This window comes from Hemibagrus wyckioides, linkage group LG08, assembly GCF_019097595.1.
Source record: "Hemibagrus wyckioides isolate EC202008001 linkage group LG08, SWU_Hwy_1.0, whole genome shotgun sequence".
In the NCBI taxonomy this organism is placed as follows: Eukaryota; Metazoa; Chordata; class Actinopteri; order Siluriformes; family Bagridae; genus Hemibagrus; species Hemibagrus wyckioides.
The window spans coordinates 13,779,722-13,794,908 of NC_080717.1; the positions used below are offsets into that span (position 1 = coordinate 13,779,722).

Genomic DNA, 15,187 nt, shown 5'->3' on the forward strand with positions numbered 1-15,187 from the left:
CAGAACACCTGACCTTCGTGTCTTGAAATAACAACTGACTGTTGTTTTTTGTCATTACATATGGATTACTTAAGTCCATGTGTGTTATTTCATAGTTTTGAAATCTCCAGTATTGTTCTAGAATGTAGAAAATAAATCCCTAAACAAAAAACATTGAATTAAAAGGTGTGTCCAAACTTTTGACTGGTAGTGTACATACATATATATAGATATATATATACACTACTCACAAAAAGTTAAGGATATTTGGCTTTCAGGTGAAATTTCAGGTTGTACCTAAAAGGCACTATAACCTTTACAGGTGAACTTTAGAGGTGAGTTTTTAAACAGTCCTCTTCATCATGTTGTTCACATTTTGACATCATGAGACCAAGATGACACCTAATAATTGATCAACAGTACCTTGCCATTGTGAGACTTCAAACAGGATGTTCTCAGAGGGAAGTGGCCACTGAGCTTAGAGTGTCACAGAGTGTCACAGAGTGTCATCAGCAGGTTGTGACAGAGATACAGAGAGACTGGAAGAGTCACAGAAAGGCTTAGAAGTGGACGTCCTTTGGCCACATCCCACGTTGATGACCGCTTCATTGTGAACAGAGCCCTGCGGAACTGGATGATGAACGCCACTCAACTCCAGGCACATTTAAGGGAGGTGAGAGGCACCCAAGTGTCACGTCAGACCATTCGAAACCATTTACATCAGCATGGTCTGGATGCTAGACGACCTGCAAGGGTACCTGACCACACCACCATCATCGCACCCTGGGGTGCAGGGTTACGAACCTCTACACGGCGACTCAGCTGATCCCATAGGTTTTCTATGGGATTCAGGTCAGGAGAAAGTGCAGGCCACTCCATTTGAGGTACCCCAGCCTCCAGCAGCCGTTCCCTAATGATGCGACCTCGATGAGCTGGAGCATTGTCGTCCATGAAGATGAAATTAGGCCTGTGTTGTTCATGCAGGGGCACAATGACTGGATTAATGATGTTATTCAGGTAGTATTGGCTTGTCACTGTACCATTCACAAGATGTAGGGCAGTTCTGTATTGAGTAGACACACCTGCCCAGACCACCACAACAGTGGCTGATGCATAGTGCTCTCCTTGACGTCTCTAACATCGTTGGTGGCCATCATTTCTGCTCAACGTAAATTGACTTTCATCAGAGAAAAGCACTGAGGCATACTGGTCCCTCATCCAGCGTAAATGCTCCCTGGCCCATGCAAGGCAATGACGTGTGTGGTCAGGTACCCTTGCAGGTCATCTAGCACTCAGACCACGCTGATGTAAATGGTTTCGAATGGTCTGACGTGACACTTGGGTGCCTCTCACCTCCCTTAAATGTGCCTGGAGTTGAGTGGCATTCATCATCTGGTTCCACAGGGCACTGTTCACAATGAAGCAGTCATCAACGTGGGATGTGGCCAAAGGACGTCCACTTCTAAGCCTTTCTGTGACTCTTCCAGTCTCTCTGTATCTCTGTCACAACCTGCTGATGACAATCTGTGACACTCTAAGCTCAGTGGCCACTTCCCTCTGAGAACATCCTTTTTGAAGGACGTTCTCAGAGGGAATGGCGAGGTATTGTTGATCAATTGTTAGGTGTCGTCGTGGTCTCATGATGTCAAAATGTGAACAGCAGGAAGAAGAGGACTGTTTAAATACCAATTCTAATCGAACCAGAAAATTTATTGGTCGATTCATGGATGAAACACCAGTTGTGAATTTTGCCGTTAAGCAGCTTGTTAGAAAATGGCAAGTTATGCAAAAAGTACTGAAACACTGAACAGTTGGACATGTGCATTCAAAAGTGTAGAGAAGGTCAATATGCTTCCTACTGATAGTCTAAAGTTGCTTATAAGCATTTTGCAATAGTGCAATGATAACTGATCTATGGTCATTAAATTTTATATTAAAAAATTATGTATTAAATATGTTCAATATAAACTAATTAGCACATATAAGCTAAAAACTATGTAACACAATAAACTGTAGATTATTATTAGCCTGAGCCTGACACCTGTATCAGTCATCCTCTTATGAAAGCAGCTGAAATACCTGTTTTGTTTTGGGTTTTTTTATGCAAATAAAACAGTACATGTAGACAACATTAAATTTATTATTATTCTTGTGTACTATGGTATGGGTATTACATACTTAGAATTGATTATTTTTTAATAAAACATCAAATTTAGATTATGCTTTATTTTTCTTGTCAAGGACCATCTCAAACAATTCTCCCCATCAAGAAGATTGATTCTAACACCAGGTAAGCTACCAGAGCTGTGTGATTAGCAAGCTGTAGCAGAGATCTCTTCTATCCAGTATCTGTTTAAGACTTATGAGTCTTTGTAAAATGCTTTGGTGAGCATTTTGCAGTGTGTCTAATAAATCAGCTGTTGATTTATTTACATGGCTTTGTTCTTTCCCCTAGAATGCATGCTTTGCAATCTCACAGGAGAGTCTGACATACAATCAAACCAGCACCTGCAAAAGTCAAGTGCTACTTTTATGGTTTGATTGGCTTTGAAACTTTAAAATGATCTCTTTTCTTTCAGAGTCAGCTATATGTCTTAAGAAGGAGGTTCACTCTCAAAACAATGTGTAACAAGGCAGGATGGTCAATAAACCAACTTAAAGTTAATGTCTGGAAGAATCATTTTTTAGTGCAGAATTTTTCATTCATGAGGTCATTAATTACCCAGCTGGGAAGACGTGACTGAGGTGATGACAGGTTCCTCGTGTCTGAATTCGAGTGAGGGTCGGCAGGTTGGTTTCCGTGAGGAGCAGTAGGTGAAAAATTCTCAGCAAACTTCTTATCCTTGACAGGTCACCTGAGGAGAATTGAAGTTCAAAGAGTTTCTGAGAGGAGGTCACAAGGCGGCAAAGACCTTCCGGTAGATCATTCATAAATCCTCACTTGCTCCTTACATGACAAACAAAATTACACCTTCCCTCAAGGGATAACATGATCTATTGTCACTTACTCTTGAGAACCAACACACACACACACACATACACAGTTAGAGAGAGAGAGAGAGAGAGAGAGAGAGAGAGAGAGAGAATGTAAACTGTTGGAGGAGGATTAGGTTTAGAAAAAGAGAAGAAGAAAGAAAGAGAGCTGGAGTTGGAGAATGAAGGCCAGTGCTCATGGAGAAGGTCATGCTGAGATTTGATTCATCCCTTGATGTGTAATTCTGCCCCTGCACCTGGTCTGGGCCCAGCTTCTAGAGTTATCATAAATTCCTTTTTAACATTCATGACTGGTTTTCTTCTGTGCAATACGAGTAAATCTTATTTCAGACTAGCTATAATTCCTGGATAGTACTGCCTGGGTGGCAGGCATGACAATGCAACTCAGTCTGCCAAAAGTACACTCAAATCACATGCTCTTGTCATAAGTCTTACTGAGCACCCACAGCTATTCTGTGTTTTTCCTAATCAGCACCCCCCGCCCCACGCACACACTTAAGTTCTCAGTCACAGTGTCTTGTTCCTAGTCTGCATGTGTAACTTCTGTTTCAGTTTTAGTACCTAGTTTTACTCAGTTTGTACCTTACACAATAAAAGTCTAAGTCTTTAAGTTTTGACAATGTTTGGCAACTGTAATCATAGCTTTTCTGTTTAACCATAATTACAGCAATAGTACTGCTATCTTTGTGTTGCTATGGGTATGTATAATAGGTTTATGTCTATAAGACCCCACTCAGCCTACAACCTTATTCAGATCCAGGAAGAAGATGTATGGAAGATGGCATTCCACACCCCAAGGGGGCACTACGAGTACCTAGTGATGCCGTACGGCCTGACCAATGCACCTGCGGTCTTTCAAGCCTTTGTTAATGAAGTCTTCAGAGACCTGCTCGACCACATGGTCTCCTTCCTGGGATATGACATTTTCAATGCAGGGTTGAGATACCCACAGCACAGACAAAGTAGGGGAGGTCACAGACTGGGCTGCTCCAACCACTGTCAAAGAACTACAAAGGTTTCTGGGGTTTGCCAACTTCTATTGGTGGTTCATACATACATGTAACTACATAAATAGTTACATGCATAAGTAGTACTTACTACATAAGTAGTTACATGCACATAACTACACTGTATGTATATAACTACAGTGCTATCACCAACCCCCTTACCACCATGCTATGGGGAAAACCCAAGAAACTCGTCTGAACCGACCAAGTACATGCAGCCCTTGCACATATGAAGTCGTTATCAGTTTGTAGATATAGATGGTGACTTCTCTATGCATACCAAGGTTATGTTTGGTGTTCCACAAGGTTCTGACTTATGCCCACTGCTTTTCTCCTTATATACAGTATCTCACAAAAGTGAGTACACCCCTCATATTTTTGTTAATATTTTTTTATTATATCTTTTCATGTGACAACACTGAAGAAATGACACTCTGCTAGCTCCCCAGTGCCAGCAGCACTCATGCGGGCCCAGACCATGACACTCCCACCACCATGCTTGACTGTAGGCAAGACACACTTGTCTTTGTACTCCTCACCTGGTTGCCGCCACACATGCTTGACACCATCTGAACCAAATAAGTTTATATTGGTGTCATCGGACCACAGGACATGGTTCCAGTAATCCATATCCTTAGTCTGCTTGTCTTCAGCAAATTGTATGCAGGCTTTCTTGTGCATCATCTTTAGTAGAGGCTTCCTTCTGGGGCGACAGCCATGCAGACCAATTTGATGCAGTGTGCAGCGTATGGTCTGAGCACTGACAGGTTGACTCCCCACCCCTTCAACCTCTGTAGCAATGCTGGCAGCACTCATACGTCTATTTCCCAAAGACAACCTCCGGATATGACGCTGAGCATGTGCACTCAACTTCTTTGGTCGACCATGGCGGAACCTGTCCTGTAAAACCACTGTATGGTCTTGCCCACTGTGCTGCAGCTCAGTTTCAGGGTCTTGGCAATCTTCTTATAGCCCAGCCTATCTTTATGTAGAGCAACAATTCTTTTTTTCAGATCCTCAGAGAGTTCTTTGCCATGAGGTGCCATGTTGAACTTCCAGTGACCAGTATGAGAGAGTGTGAGAGCGATAACACCAAATTTAACACACCTGCTCCCCATTCACACCTGAGACCTTGTAACACTAACAAGTCACATGACACCGGGGAGTGTAAATGGCTAATTGGGCCCAATTTGGACATTTCCACTTAGGGGTGTACCCACTTTCGTTGCCAACGGTTTAGACATTAATGGCTGTGTTTTGAGTTATTTTGAGGGGACAGCAAATTTACATTATTATACAGGCTGTACACTCACTACTTTACATAGTAGCAGAGTGTCATTTCTTCAGTGTTGTCACATGAAAAGATATAATAAAATATTTACAAAAATGTGAGGGGTGTACTCACTTTTGTGAGATACTGTATGCTACCCCTTTGGTGAAATTATTCGTAAACATGGTATTAGCTTCAACTGTTATGCCAATGACACACAGCTATATGTTTCAGCTAAGTCAGATGAGAGACACAAGCTTCTTAAGATTGAAGAATGTGTAAAGGACATTAGACAGTGGATGCTTACTAACTTCCTCCTGCTTAACTCTGACAGAGGTGCTTGTACTAGGACCACATGCAGCTAAAAGTAAGTTTTCTGATTACAAAGTAACTGTGGATGGTCTTTCTGTTTCATCTTGTCCAGCAGTAAAAGATCTTGGTGTGATTATTGGTCTTTCATTTGAAGCTCATGTAGATAATATCACATGGATAGCTTTCTTTCATCTTAGAAATATTGCTAAGATAAGAAATATGATGTCACTTCATGATGCAGAAAAAGCAGTTTCACCTTTAGGTTGGATTATTGTAATGCCTTACTGTCTGGATGTTCCAGTAGGAGTGTAGTCGGGTTAATGATTACAAAGCAAGTTATGTGAACTTCACAAAACTTTTTGTTGTTTTGTATGTTTTATATTTATTGTATTTTGTTTAATAAAACGCAATGTACATAGTTATACCATAAGGAACCGTATATGCAGAGTTTGTATCAGGTAGGGCACATATTAGCAACACACATGATGCCTCGTGCTGCGCAGCGGCACATTAGATTTACTTTTGCCGCCAGCGAGGTTGGATGTGTTGTCTCTTGCTCTGCTAATGCGAGCACAGTAAGCGTTCTAAAAGTTTAATAAACAAGTTCATGTGCTAATTCATGAAAAAAAAAACATTTAAATATAAAGCTCTGATGTCATGAAGCTGACTGTTTATTTTATATTAATGCTTTCCATGACTTGTTCAGCTTATTAGTTTTCCGTTTTATTCAAGCAGAGTGAAGGGGAGAGACAGTTGTGATGTGCACAAATTTATATGTGCTCTGTGTTTCTGCAGGTATGTTATATGTTTATTTCATTATATACATTGGTAAATGTTAGAGGTGTATTAAACTGCATATGGGTTGTTGCTATGAAAAAGTGAGCATTCTGCAAACGTAACCGCACATTGAATGTTTATTTGATGTATTTAATTTATATTTTGGATGTGCAATTAGTTTTGTACAATTTATTTTATATATATATATATATATATATATATATATATATATATATATATATATATATATATAATGTCTGACACTTTCTATCTAAATATCCGTCCTATAATATTTATGAATACAGTATAATATCTTTATATATTTATTTACTGTTATTACCATATGTTGTTTATTATATATTTGTATACATATTTAATGGCATACTTATATGCTATATAATTATGTATTTTTTTTGTCTAGCCAATATTTTGTTTTTGTTGTTCTTTTTTGTCGTGTAATGTTTTGTACTAATTACTCAGACACAGTCTCATCATTTAGGTCTACACTGAAGACACATTTTTTCAATCAAGCTTTCATTATACTGTTTTCGTAGGTAAAGGAGCAGATCTGGAAGGTTCATGGGCATAGAGTGTTTGGTGTACTGAGATGTTTGGATGCTGTCACCTTACCACCCTCGCAAGTCGCTCAGGTTTGCTGACTGTGAAGTGGTTGGACGCTTTATGTTCCAGGAAGCCTTCATGTCTGCCACCTTCTGGGTCTCCCTTTTAGTTATGTTGTCATAGCTAGTCTTGCCGGAGTCCCTGCCTGCACTTTACACATAAGCTACATTGTCTTTTAACATCGCATGATCACTACTTAATCTCTCTCTCTCTCTGTCTCTCTCTCTCTCTCTGTCTCTGTCGAGCTATGCATCCCACTCCCGAGCTCCCAGTGTTCCGAGTTTCCAGTGTGACCACTGCCTCTACCCCTCGTCTGAGTCTCAACACTTGGTGGTGCTCACTGATGCTGTGGATGGATCTGTGGGGACAGCCTTTGACCCAGGAGACAGCCATCGACAGAGCCACTTGGGGACTTTCACACCGTCACAGATCTGCCATTACATCTGTCAGCTGGTGACAGCAAGGAATTAGTGCCTATAATGATCCCAGAAACTACAGTGACCTAATAGTTCCCTATGGGCCCTTGATTGCTGTTGTAGAAAGGACATTAATTAGTTACAGTTACAATATTTACTGTTCAGTGTCACCCAAATGAGGATGGATTTCCCTCTGAGCCTGGTTCCTCTCAAGGTTTCTTCCTCATATCATCACAGAGAGTTTTTCCTTGCCACCATCACCGCAGGCTTGCTCATTGGGGATAAAATAGGGATAAAATATTTTAATAATTTCATAAAAAAAAATTTTCTCCTTTCTCTGTTTCTCTTCTTTTGTAAAGCTGCTTTGAGACAATGTCCTTTGTAAAAGACACTATACAAATACAGTAATACCTTGAGTTATGAGTTTAATCCGTTCTGTGACTGAGCTCGTAACTCAATTTGCTCATATATCAAATTAAATTTCTCCATTAAAATGAATTGAAATGCTATTAAATTGAATTGAAATGCAGCCCCCCCAAAAACCACACCAATTTTTTTTGTTACGTGTTTTTAAATAAGAAAAATGTACTTTATAAAAAACAAATAATGTATAAAAAGAGTAATAATACATAATAGAGGAGAATGTAAAGAAATAAAGTGGTTTTATTAAGTGTATTTACCTTGAAGATCAGACGAAGATGCTAGTGGAGGTGGAGGAGATTGGCGGAGGAGGTTGGCAGAGTTTTTCATTCAATTTATTGCTAAATTTAACTTACACACTATGCTACACTTTATCGCTAAACTTAATTGCTACTTTTTTAAATAAAAAAATTTCACTTCACTTCTTCTTCATCTTCTTCTTCACTGACTTTTCCCTTTTTCGCCACACTTTCCTCGCTTTCACTTGCAGGTCGTTTCAATAAAAACCTGTCCATGAAGGTTTGTTTCTTCCTCCCTTTCAAAATGTTTCAAAAATGAGTGAAGCAAGTGTTGTTACATATTGCCAATGCACGACCGTTTGCAACTGATCTTGGCACTCACTATTTTAGGACCCATGGTTAAATCTGAGAAATTTTCCAAAATAAACAAAATGCGAAAACAAAGCAACAGCGATACGACAGAGATGCTTGCACGGCAAGATAACCACGTGAACTGAACATTCGCTGGGCTACCTAGTGGCGGGTGGCGTAAGCTCGCTCGCTCATAACTCAGATCTCGGCTTGCATCATAAAGCAAAAAATCGACCGAGCGATGGCTCGTATCTTGGAAAATTCGTAAGTTGATTCACTCGTAAGTCAAGGTTTCATTGTATATTGCATTGAAAATTGAATTGAACTAATTGGGTTCAATTGAATTGGGTGTTTTCTGGGCTCTTTGGTTACCATTCATATTATTATCTGTCTCTAGGCCAAATTAGCCTGCAGGAACGAGGACTTTTCTCTGGCACAGTATATTACCATGGCCATTCATTTGGATAACCTTATCTGCCACCAACCTCCCTGTGCATTTACCATGTTCAATCTCCCCAGTCCAGGAACTTCTAAGCCCATGCAGATAGGCCAAATTCACATATCCTCTGAGGAGTGCCCACCCTGCCAATGCCTTCAATTGTGCTACTACTTCGGTCAACCCTGTACTCGTTGTGCTCTCTGCCCTGACAACACCACCATGTGATGTGCTCAGGTGATCCTCCCCCTTTCTTCTCTAAGCTTTTAATTGCCAGTTCAGATTATCCATGGTAATTTTCAGTTTAATGTCTTAGCCCTAGTTGACTCCGGATCAACTATCAACATTATACATCACCAACTCATTAAGAACACTTCCCTCTACCAGTCACAGGTTCCCATTAAAGATCACGGCATTAAATAACCAACCTATCGGAGATGGCCCTGTTACTCATCAGACAGCACCCATAACACTACAGATCGGCCATTTTCATATGGAAGAGTTCATGCTGTTCATCACTTCATCAATTGCTAACCAGATCATCCTGAGGCTTCCCTGGCTTCAGACCCACGATCCTTGCATCTCGTGGACTGATACCAGGTGAACACTGACCGCTGGCGCTACAGAAGGAGGAGCCACCACCTGAATGCCAACACAACAATACGTACTGCCTAATCTACGACAACACATTATAGAATGGGTGAACATCGCCTATCCAGAGAACCACAAAACTACTCCGCAATACATTTTGTTGGCCTTCCCTGGCTACCAGTGTGAAGAATGCGCCACCTGCACCCAAGTCCGTACCCCTCAGCAGCTACCTGCAGGCCTCCTCAAACCTCTTTCGTTACCCCGATGCCCATGGACTCATGTAGCAGTAGACTTCTTCACTGATCTCCCCTCCTCGTATGGTATACAGCTATCCTGGTGGCAGTGGATCACTTTTCCAAAGGTTACAAACTCATCTCATTGAAAAAAACTCCCCACAGTCATGGAGCCCGCCACCGCCTTGTTCGAACATGTATTCTGCTGCTACGGCATTCCGGAGTATATAGTCTCTGATCAAGGAGTTGAATTCACCTACCACATATTCCGTCACAAGTTGGACATCAATGTCAGCCTCACCTCCAGTTACCACCCCTAGTCGAATGGTCAGGGAAAGGTTAAACCTTATGCACTGTTGGGGATGTTTTTGTCCACCAGGGGGCACTTTTCAGTCTTAATTTGGTCATAACTTTCTCTGTTTCAGCAAATGGAATGGTTTTTGGTGAGAAATCTTATTTTGATATATATTTTGGAAATATATGATTTTTAAAATTTCCAAAAGTCAATAGTACACTGTGGGCGAATTCACTACCCTTTCATTATGTCCAGGATGAAAACATCCACTAAAATAAACTGCTGTAAAAAATATATCAGATGAATATTTTTTTCAACTTTTTTTGCATAAATCTGTTAATCAGCCTCAGTTCTGATCAAAACTACTAAATCTTTAAAAACAATTCCAGGATTTTAACTCTTTAATTGCCAAGTTCATAAATGATGTCACTGATTTGGGGGAAAAAACACACAAAATGATTTTCAATATAAAAAGTGATTGTGGACTGGATATTTTTTTACTTTTTTCACAGTCTTAGACATGTCAAAGATTAGTTAACAACATTAAGTTTGATGCATTGTTAGTTTTTTTTGCAGCATGAGATTTATTTTTTTTCTTCCTAATTTACTGTTTGTGGCTGTTTTTGCCCCATAGACTTCAATTATAATGACATTTTTTGACTGCACAGGCATGACACTATATAATCATGCATTCTTGATTGTTGGTGGTTTTCCCTGATGGGAAGAGGTAAAATTTGTGATTTTTACTGTTGACAACCAAGTGGCACCATTTACCCTTTAGCCTGTGCAAAGAAAGTTTAGTTTCTGGCTTTTTTATATGGAGTTATATAAAGTATATCAGCATATTATAGTGTGTGCAGTGCTTAATTTGTAAATGAATAATTTCCGGAACAAAACCAGCAATCTCTCACCGCTGTGACCGACACCAACCACACAACTTCAGTTTTCCCGGAACATGACGTCACTAAACGGTGGTAGTGCAATTATAAACATTAACCCGTTGCTGAATGGTCTCATGTATTATTCTGTTCCATATCCGGGCCAATCGTGGATTTAAAGTGTTGAATAGTGTTGAAAGCACTGGAGCACTGGAAGTCAAAAATGACTCACAGTGTTGCCTGTCTCCTCAAGGTGGGTGTAAGCTCTGTTCAGCAAGAAAATGATAGCATCCTCTACTCCAGTACAGGGCTGTTGTTTGTTTTTGGGCACAGGAACCAGGCATGTTGTTTTCAACAGGGCAGGTAGAGTCAGTATGCTCAGGATTAAATTGAATATGTGCTGAAACACTGCAAAAAGCTAAGTACCGCCCCCATCAGGGCCTGCAGCCTTACCAGGGTAAAGGCAACTGAACTCTTTCTTCACATTCTCTGTGGTGATGTTGATTGGTGACACAGGATAGGGAAGAGGCAGGGGGAGAGGTCTGCTGTGGAAGGACAGGAATCATTGAGGAGAGATGATGTACTGGGGGTGGGAGGGCAGTTGAGGGGTTTTATGGTATATGGTGGTATAATGGAAGGGGGAGAGGGGGAGTGTTGCATGAAGGAAGCAGGGGGTTGTTGCAGTGGAAGGGGGGGGGGGTGAGTCCATCCATCCATCCATCCATTCATCCATACTGGATCTCCTCTTTCTTAGCCGTCGCCTTTTCCTCACTCTGCAGCCCGGTATTTCCTTCTTATCTCCCTGAAGCTTTTAGGTCTTTCTCCAAGCATGCACACATGATAGTAAGGAGCAACTTATCAACTTACTTAAGTATTTTCATGTTTTCACCTAGTTGGCAAAAATATAATTTGGAATGAAAATTATTGGATGAAATTAGAAAAGAAAAAATAGAAAAATAGATTTTTGGACCCAACTGTATTTGGTACAAAAACAAGACATACCCAAGGTCAACAGCATGGCCACCAATGTCATGTTTCTGAAAGAGGCCTGTGGCACAGCATCCCATGCCTGCTTTTGCCAGAGGCTGGTCTCCCATGTCCTACTCCGGCCTGAGGCTGATGGGACAGCCTTCCATGTTCACCCAAGCCAGAACATCTCCTGACTGTCAGTTTTCCCCATGTCTGCTCCCCACCCCATTTGGAAAGAAAAAAAAGATGGACAACATGCCTTGGGGTTCCACTTGGACTTCTGCCAAAGAACCAGGGAAATGCTTGAAGGCACTGTAGGAGCAGCAGCCTTGTTGAGATCTGCCAGGTGTCCCCCTTCACAGATCACATAACTGCCCATAGAACCACAGCGCACTTTTATGTTATGATGTGTTTATATTTTTGTTTTGTTTTTTTACTTTTTCACGTTTTGTGTGGATTTGTGTCTTGTCCTCTACCCAGGTCCTGTCATTAGTTTTCTTCCTTGTGTTTCCCAATTAGCCTTACCTGTTTTCAGTTTGCCTTTAAATTAGTTTGTATTTTTAAACCTCCATGTGTCTTTGCCTGTACGTTTTGTTTTTGAATGTTCAGAAACAGATTTATGCAGAGATGATGCACCACTGATTTAACTGTAAATGGAGCTGCAGTTAAAAGTCAATTTAATCAGAGTTTCTCATATAAAAGCAATTACAGACAGATTTTAAAATACTACAATGGACAAACTGTTGACTTCATTATATGTGCTGTCACAATGCAAGAACACAACATAAGAATCCAAAAAACTGCACTGAAGCTCAAGATTTTGAGACAGAGTGTCTGCAAAAATTGGTCAATTTCTTTGCTTATTCACTCTCATTATAACATCAAAGATCTATTGTATTCACAAGCTCTTACAGAAAGTAAATAAGTTCAAACGGACAGCCAAATTTATATAGATCTAGACCTCATTGCTGTCTAGCACAGCTGTAATCTTTGCCATAATTCATGCAAAAATTCATTTTTGGATACATACAAATGTCAAACAATGTTTCCACCACAATTCTCACAAAGAGTGCATTAAAATATTCTGATGTTTATATAATAATAATATTTAAAACTACAGTCAATTCTATTATTAACTACTTTTAACAATACTTTGAGCAATTAACAATTCTCCTATTAACTACTGCATTAAGTACTTCTTTTGATTAGACACAAATTTAATTTGCATATATCTTAATCAGCTTACTGTATCTACTGTTGCACACGACAGTTTTGTTGTTGTTTTTTTAACGAATATATGTATTGTCAAATCCAGTGGTGGACCATGCATTTCACACCTAGGCCTTCACTGGTGTCCTTCCTGAATTAATCCACCTCTATATCATCATTATGATGCCACCATGTTCTACTCAGCCCTCCTAAAATTCTGCGATTCTCCATAAACTGTACACAAATTCGTGTTCGCCTCAGTCCCCTTTAAATTTCATATGAAAACGACGGCAGACTTCGGCTCTTCCCCGTCTTTTCGCACATTTCTAAATCTGCAGACCAATCCGCATCGCAGACCGAGGATCAGAGGACAAGTGTGTGTGTGTGTGTGATCAGGAAAACTCGTATTTGGCTTGTTCAGTACTCAAATTTTGTACACATCTATGCAATATAGTGGAATGCTGCAATAAGTTTACCATCCTACCCTGTTAGTCAAACGTTTATTTTATTTATTTGTTTGTTTGTTTGTTTGTTTATTTTTATTATTATACCCTCATTGGGGGCTGAGTCCCCCTTAAATTAAAATTCTAGAATCGCCCATGGATGCCACGGCAATAGATACTAATCAACCGTTAAATAGCAAAGAAGAAAAGAAATCAGGCTACAGTATTTCACACCATAGTCAATTTTATTACGGTTACTTTTCTCAAAAAAGACATTTTTGATGACGGTGCAGCAAACTGCAATCTCCGGAGGACACAGCATCCGAAATGAGATGCAGCAAATATATGAAACAGTGTATATGTGCTGCCTCTAACTACTCCAATTATCCAATCGGGATAATTGGACGGGAAATTGCTGACGTAATCGTATGCCTGCTAGATGGCCCCAGTGATGCCCACTCGAAATCTGATTGGTTAATGTAACAATGTCATTGCCACTTATTTTAAGCTACAAGTGCCTGCACTATTGAGGCCTTAAGGCAGATCTCTTTTATTCTGGCAACACATGATGTCAGCCACTGGCTGAAATATGATTGGATAAATACTCTTATCATAAATATACACTACTGGAAGCAGCGCAATCAAGAGAAAAGCTATGAAATGTAGAGAATAGACTATTGGGAATAATTTAATACACATTCATGGAAAAATATATTAAATATATTAAAATGCAAGTCAGTGATTCAGATCACTGCTATTTAGGCCAGCAGAGAAGGCCTTGCTGGCCCTGACGGCCCACCACTGTTGTAACTTATGAATGCAATTATTATGTTACACTCATCATACTTTGAAAAATTACATTTCGGTCTAAACATATGACCGTATGTAATATTCATATTTTAATATTAGGTTATATTCTTGTTGAAATTCAACATACCTGCAGTTTATTAAAGACAGGACAAGGATTAATACACATTGCTAACACACCCTCATTCTGTAGTCTCTATAATCTATTCCTGTGGGAAATTACTTAAAGTTTGCTGGAATGGTCAGAAGACTTAAAACACTACACTCTGCCCTCCTAAATTTCAGCAAACTTTAAGACTGTACGTGAGGTATTTTCCTTTTATTGGGGGTACCAAGACTAGAGTCATTCATATGAATAGCAAAAATGCTTTGCCTGGTAGAACTATGCACTTATAAATATTACCATACAACCCCACATAAAGTACTTCTCAACCCTATTTAAGCTCACATTTCTTAATTCTGGTCATTTCTCAAGATCAGCTTGAAATTGGACTTCAAAGATCAATTTAACTCTATATGAAATTTGACAGAAATTGGAAAGAGGATTTTTTGCCAATTCAGTCAATATCATACTCATACACTCAAGCGGGTCTGAGTAAGACGCAAAAGGTTGCAAATTATGAATATTATTATTACATGGATTCCTCTGATATTACACTGATTGGCTTGATACAGTAACTCCTGCCTTCTGTCATGTTTTACAAGTTTTGCCACTGCAATCATAGCAATATTTATTGTCTATTGGAAATACTGATGGTGGTGATTGTGAACAATACTGATGGTGGTGTTATGCTCTTATTAATCACTTACAGTCAACCTCTGTGCTCATTAATAACTTTGACTAGAAGCACATAAATTACTAGAATTAGCCTTTCCTTCTCAGTCCACTGTAGAATAATTAGGACCAGTCCTCCATATAAAACTTTATTCTATGTTCTTA

General features: G+C 39.8%; 1 protein-coding gene across 6 annotated transcripts in view; it reads right to left on the minus strand.

Moving 5' to 3' along the window:
- Positions 1-15,187, minus strand: part of drp2 (dystrophin related protein 2) — a 171,416-nt gene that overhangs the window by 131,774 nt on the left and 24,455 nt on the right. Inside the window, exon 2 of one of the 6 annotated variants that reach the window (XM_058396895.1) lies at positions 2,702-2,834. The exons of the other annotated variants lie outside the window; for them this stretch is intronic. The gene's annotated coding sequence lies outside the window, so the exon portion shown is untranslated. The remainder of the gene's footprint in view (positions 1-2,701; positions 2,835-15,187) is intronic. 6 annotated transcript variants of the gene reach the window in all.